The sequence below is a fragment of the Balearica regulorum genome, chromosome Z (assembly GCF_011004875.1).
Source record: "Balearica regulorum gibbericeps isolate bBalReg1 chromosome Z, bBalReg1.pri, whole genome shotgun sequence".
Taxonomy (NCBI): domain Eukaryota; kingdom Metazoa; phylum Chordata; class Aves; order Gruiformes; family Gruidae; genus Balearica; species Balearica regulorum.
This window is the reverse complement of record NC_046220.1, coordinates 21742034-21748969: the sequence shown is the minus strand read 5'-3', so window position 1 is coordinate 21748969 and position 6936 is coordinate 21742034. Positions and strand designations below refer to the sequence as shown.

The 6936-nt window shown below is 37.8% G+C and overlaps 1 long non-coding RNA gene across 1 annotated transcript; it reads right to left on the bottom strand.

Moving 5' to 3' along the window:
• Positions 1-983: 983 nt before the first annotated feature.
• Positions 984-3863, bottom strand: LOC142599553 (uncharacterized). Its single transcript, XR_012833118.1, has 3 exons — positions 3803-3863; positions 3344-3413; positions 984-1108 (listed from the first exon to the last, which is right to left on the bottom strand). It is a non-coding gene; the product is annotated as an uncharacterized LOC142599553 (long non-coding RNA).
• Positions 3864-6936: the final 3073 nt, after the last annotated feature.

Below are 6936 nucleotides of genomic sequence, written 5' to 3'. Positions count from 1 at the left end.
AGCAAAGTCTTTGTTGATCTGAGCATGTGATTAATGTCAAGTGTCATGAATTAGCTCAGGGATCTCTGGTGGAGGAAGGGCATTATAAAGAGAAGTATCTGTGTGTTTGACAGAAACAGATGCAGTCAGAGGAGCAGTTTCTATTAAATTAAAAATTTGAATTAGAAAATGTTAATAAGTATGCATACGTGTATTTTCTGGAAGCATACAACATAATGGCTCAGTACGAAGAGAGTGAATTAAATTTTTCTCTATAAAGGCAGAACATTATTTCAACTGCAATGCAACTGATTCTCTTACCCCAGAATCTTCCTGCTTGAATTACTGTGCATTTTGCTGCTCAGAAAATGAAGCATAGGGCTCTTAATCTTTATATGCTTATATACTATAAACACCTTTGAGTAAGTTGGTTGTTAACATCTGAAATGGCCTGTTAATTAAACTTGGTGTCTTAAAAGCTTTTAAGAACATAAACATGAAAATGCCCTATGTATTGTATTTCAATTTGTGGCACTGTCTTTGTAAGGTTTGCTTGTGGTTCTTGTTGTTTTTAAATGCATGCTATATTTTCCTCTGTCACATCATTTGAAGTAATGTTCAATATCTGTGTTCAAAACATTCACTTAGAGTACACTGAACATATTTCCAAGCACAGCAGTTTGACCAGGATACTCTGCAGGAAATATATGCTATGGAACCTACAAACTTGATCACTAAGGGGAGTCTTTATTCTAGATTTTTCTTTTCCTGTGAAATAGTCATGGCATACTATTCCTGTATTCTTTGTTCACTGTTTGGATGTTAGATGCTTTGGATGAAATGGTTTACACAGGGATTTAATTGTAAAAGCACAAAACATACAGGTATAGTAGTGGGAAAGAGAATTGTTATAGATCTTCGGGGGGAAAACATTGAAGATGTTCCTATATAATGTCATCTGAACTGATTTCTAAACAATATTTGACACCAGTGAGGTAATAGGAGATGAATCCCAGAGGATTGATGAGCTCAGTCTGCAGTAGTCCAAGCGTCACCAACCTCAGTAATCTCAGCTGGGGATAGACAAAATGTCATCTCAGGTATCAGTCCTCTTTTTAGTAACAAAATCCTGTAGGGAAACAAGGGAATGGTAAGAACTAGATTTTCTCTTTTAGTCATTTATCTTTATAGAAACAGAGCGGTCCTTGGCAGTTTAAGATTTCTAGGGTCGATTAAGGTAAAGAAGTGATAGACAAGCGTAAGCTTTCTCTTTCAAAGACCACCTTAAAACAGTTTTAACAGAAAAAATATATTTCTAAAAACATTTTATATTATGCAGCTATGTATGCTGACAGCCATATACCGTAAATGGGGCAGTGAATTATAAAGATAATTTTATTTATCTTGCAGTGATAAATGAGAACTGGATTTTGCATTTCTCTGATTCAAATGAAATCTCAGTGAATAATCAATTCTTCAGTTTGATCATGAAAAATCAAAACATGCATACCTGGTGTTAATTAAAATGGAAATAAGTTTTTGAATGAAACAGTTTCCTGAAAAATACTGTAGTTGAACAAGATGTTTTGCTTCATCACATGGAAGTAAATCTCACAGCTATGAGTTTGGAGTATGTCTTGACTCATATAGTTCTCAAGATAAATGGGCTAAATACACTCCACTCTGAGTCTTGAGAGATCCTGCCTAGGAAGCTGCATGTCCATTACAAAGTGTTTTTTAAAATTAATTAACCAACTTGAGGGATGGTTAGCACACAAAATGCAAATTAAATACTTGTATTTAAGCAGGAGAGTGATCAAGAAAGGAATTAACCTCAAGAATATGCAAAGCTTTAGAACAAGTTCTGGAGGAAGGAATAGTTGGGGGCACTGAAGTAAGTAAGGAAGAAGTAAATTCAACATGAGATTTTAAAGTTACTCCTGCTGGATTGACAAATATCTTTCTCTGTTTAGAAAACTATATCTATTATCAAAAGATGGATAATCTTACCTATCATCATTATTAGTTTGCCAAACTGATATAGGTTTCCGATACAAGTAGTAGGAGCAAGAACTTTAAAGAGGTTGATAAATTTGTGGAAGGAACCAAGGAAGAGGAATAATTACAATGGCAGCAGGCTCAACTAGATGACCCAGGAGGACATAACCCCATCACATGTGTTCTTGAGTAGAAGCAAAATTCTTGCAAGAAATTCTAAACAGAAGGCCTCAAATTAACTCTTGGAGAGTTTCATGGGTACATGCACATGCACACTGAATTTTTCATAGAACTTATTCGGCGTAGTATCCATGAACAGGGGAGGACAGCACTGGATAAGTGCTGCAAAGAAACTATGGGGAATTAAACAAGAGCAGTAGTACAAAGCATCTGGATTAAGATAGCTGGAGAGTAACAAGGGATGTCATGTCCGAGTCACTTTAACATTATGTGTGTGGGGACCTGTTCTTTTGACAAATTAACTCCAAATGCTTCTTGAACCCTGACTACAGTGCAATAGGAATATGCTCTAGTTGAGGGGGAGAGGGATGGCAATTATTTATGATTGTGAGCAACTTGATAAATGTGTTTACAGGCAGAAATCATTTGAGGTGGAAACACACCATGAATTTTAGGAAGATATATTGCAGAAAATGATCACTAAATTGCACAACTGTTTGTTAAAAGTGAAATACATGTCTGATGAGAAGCTTCTAATAGCTGACGTTTTCAGGAGTGCCCATATGTAGTGAAGGCAAGGAGTAGCAAGAAGATAAGTGTAATATGACTTGTGTGTTGCCCACTTGCTAAATGCAGTCAGACTAATTCAAAGGAGAAATAAAATGGCCTGTCTTTTGTAAAGCTTAGAGAGGTAAGGTTAGATAAATAGCCAACAAAGAAGCCATTGCACATGAAATTATATTTTAATGCAGAAAATATAATTCTTACATGGGTAGAAACCAACAGCTTTTGGTCACATTTTTAAAGCTATTTAGCCAACTGAAGTGCCAGAGAGTACAAATCAGGATTTTTGAGGGTTTTTTAAAATCACATATACACTAACCTAGGTTTTCGGTTTTCAAAAAGAGACACCAGGGTGGTTCATTTTCAGCGCCCTTGGTTGGTACAAGTGAAACTACTGAAACTACTTGACATGAACAGTGGATAGAGTGTAACTAAGATTTCAGACCATCTATAAATCAGATTCAAGATACTTGAACTGAAGAGGAAAAGTTTTTTCTTATTAATAGACTCCTTAAAGAGATTTTTATATAGCTCATTGAGTAGTCATGAAATAACATTTTCAATCACAATTAACTCCCCATGAGATACCAGGTGGGTGGTTTAATGTAAAATTAATAGATACCTCCATTCAGCCATTCTCCTTGCTATTTCAGTTGAAGTACACAATGCCAAGCTCTTGCTCTGTACAGAACCTAGAAGTTGAGAACAGCAGCATTAGAAAAGTCCCGTCAGATTCAAAGTCCTCCTCCCAACATCATTCACAACGACAATATTGTTCCTTATATTCTTTAGTGGGATTACCCAGCCATTTAATTCACAACAGAAAAGTCCACACACTGCTAGTGAAATGGCTTTCCTTGAAAGCTAAGGTAGCTGTTATCTTCATAGCAATCAGGATTTATCTCAAAATATAAAGCTTCTTGAGCATTAAGTTTTTTTAGGATTCCCTCCTAGTGAATTAAAACAAAAGAAATGCTGTTAAAATCCTGAGATCTGGTCCTATGGAAAGAAGACAGGGCACCTTTCCATTTTGCACTAAACCAAAGAAATAAGTGGGAAATGTATTGATTATGGATTCTACCTGATCATTTCCATTATTTGAGTAAGGCCAGGCCCAAGTTCCCTTTGTCAGCTAGCGACATCCTGATAGTAACCTGCAACTCAGTGTCATTCAACCCATGAGGTCAGCAGTCAACTCAGGGTGGTGAAGCCCTGGGCTTAATATACAATCTGATCATAGTTTAAAGCGTGTAAATGCAAGGGCACTGACCACACAGCCTTTTTTTTGAGGACAGTCATCTTATTGCTGTTTGTGCCTGTGACATTGTGCATGTGTACCTGTTCACTGACCATGTACAATAGGAAGAGCAATGTGAACAGGTTTTAGGTGACTGAGTAGCTGAGCAGCTGCACAGGTCACTGCGGCAAGAGTTGGTCTAAAACAGAGGAGTGCCTCTGCAAGCAGAAAGCTGTTGTAAGCCACAGACAGTAATTATTGATAGCTCTGTGTTATGAAGCAAAATATCCCGTCATCTGTCAGAGGAGTGAGGTATCACCATTGCCCCTCTCTGCTCTCTCACCTGTGTCTTTTTAGTCCACTGTATTACTTTGTGATTGATGTGTTGACTTATATTTGGTTTCAAAAAAGAAAAGAAAAAGAACAAAGGCACCAGTAGATGCTGACCTTGCCATATAACTTAGAGATAACCTTCGAGGTCTGCACCCTGTCCTATGACTCAGGGAAGAAGTGAAAGTAGGGAGAACTTAAAATACCTCTACACTTCATGCCTGTGACACAAGCAACAACTGTTTCTGGTAAGGCTTGTTCCCACAGTACTTTTTTCTGTGGCTTGAGGAACCGGTAACCTCTTGCCTTTGCTGAAGCATGTTCACCTGTCAATCTGCTGGATATCTTGAAAAGGGCAGCTAGCCTCTCCTCTGAAACAATATGACTAATGTTTTTTTGGTTTTGCTGACCCTCTCTGAGTTTATCTCGGCTCAGTGGACTTATATAGTACTGGCTCCTTGCATATTTTCCAAAGGTTCTCTTAGGTGTAAATCTTGCCACAATGCCTGAGCCAAATATCATTCATCTGGAATGACAGCCACACATTTGCTCTTGCTGTCATTCTGTCATTCAAGTCAGCTGCTGTTGCACTTAAAGGAGGCCATCAGCAACAAGCTGCTACTCCAGCTGCTGAGAAGGTAGCCAAGCTTCCCTCACTGTTCCTCCCTCTCTGTCCTTCTGCTAGCTTCTTTGCTCCTGTTTTGCATTTCAGTGTAGCAGTATAGCAAGACATATGGTGGAGCTGCTGTTGCCAGCCCCATGTTTTGTTCCTCATTCTGTCTCTGACTTAGAACACAAACTCTGTGCCTCAGCCTCTGCACCTCAGATTTTACAGAGCATTTTACAAAGTCCTTAGAGATCTACAGATGCAACAGATTACTCAGATGCAATCTAGAATCCCATGTTTCCAATTAAGATATAAATGACAAACACGCTTTCTAATTTTATTTTTGGAAAGCCTTATAAAATATCTTTGGAATGTAATTTCTGACCCTGTGAAAACTGACAGTTTTAAAAGCAGCTTTTGCTTTTGTCTGTTTAAGCAAAACCCTTTCTGTTGATGCAGTTATTTAGGGAAATAAATGCAACTTTGAACGGGCTAAACTAATGGAGTTTTAACGTGAAGGGAAAGAATTATAGCACACTGGGAATTTTGGTCGGAGCAGAGCTACAAAGAAGTTGCCACATTTGTTTAAAGTGTGGTTAAAACTCTGGTTTGGGAAAAGACAAAAGAGCGTAGAATTGGGTAGTTACTTTATGAATGTGGATGTAACGGGGAGAGCTCATTGGTTTTGTAGGTCTGTGTTAGATTCCCACAGCCCTGAACAAACAGCTCTCGGCCTTATATTTTCTAAGCTTTTGTCTTCCCACTTTGGAATTCTGACTACGGGCACATTACCAAGCCAACTGGATTCACTACAAAGCTCCAGTGTAGCTCTTTTTATCACAAAGATCAAGACAACAATTGTGTGCCTACAAGAAAAGAACAACTAAAACCATCGAGCAAACATTAAAAGAACAATTCTAGAGATAGTTGCCTTTGAACTGCAATAATGGGCAACATTCAGTCCTGAGATTTGAGTTCTGAGTAAAAAGAATTCATTACTAACTGCCTTTTCTTGTAATTATCCAAGCTGCTGGCAACATATATTTTCAGCAGCATTAATTTTGCACAGTGTAATATTTTGTAGTTGTGCTGAACCCCACACAATGGCAGCATTGTAAATCTGCTTTATGGAGTTACTTTTGTTTATTATAGAGTTCGTATATAAAAAAGAAAGAAATCTAAATTTTGTGTTGGCTTCTCCCCAAACCACAGAAAATGGAGTATTGTTTTACAAGAACTTGTTCTGAAATATCACTTCCCGAATGTAAAAGAAGTATGGTATTTGTTCAGATGCATTCCACAAGCATACACAACGTCCAGCTGAAAAAACATAGTAAGAGCTGACCACTTTTTTCTTTCCAGAATAGCCCAGTTTCACACTTTTGGGAGGGCTGGGGGTGTGGGCAGATAACTACAATTTTAAAATAAACGCTTCGTTTTGCAATGCCCCAAAAGTAATTTAAGTTGGAATCTACCAGACACCAGTCATTCAGAATAAACATTCTGTCTGAGAAACTTTGACCAGTGTTATTTTAGTTCTGGCACTACAAACCTAAACCATAGAAATAGTTCTAGTGAATCATCCTGCACTGTTTTATAATGCCTACCCCTACCCCCCATCCCTACCTTTTTAGTAAATTAGCTTTGGAATCACTGTTAATCGGCTGCCTGAGGCTTTATTTTCTTGAAAGGTAGTTACATGATTGGAAAAGTCCTTCCTAGATATTTTGGGTTAAATAGAAAAATTACAGAATATAAAGTGAACTGGAAATATCTGATTTCAGATTGGCCTTTTTGGGTATTGCGTGGATAGATGATGAAGTATACATGTGATGTGCAGTCTAAGCAAATTGAATGTTATTTACGACCCATAAGTGATGCAAAGAATTAATTTTTCCACTTCTATCCATTGAAGTATGGACAGATCTGCAGTCCATGTTTGGCATCTTCACCTCCTCTGGTTGCAAGAGGGATGCAGGGATACAATGGTAGCAGCCTCTGTGACTTCTGAGCAGAAACTATTAGCTGAGTGACCATTTCC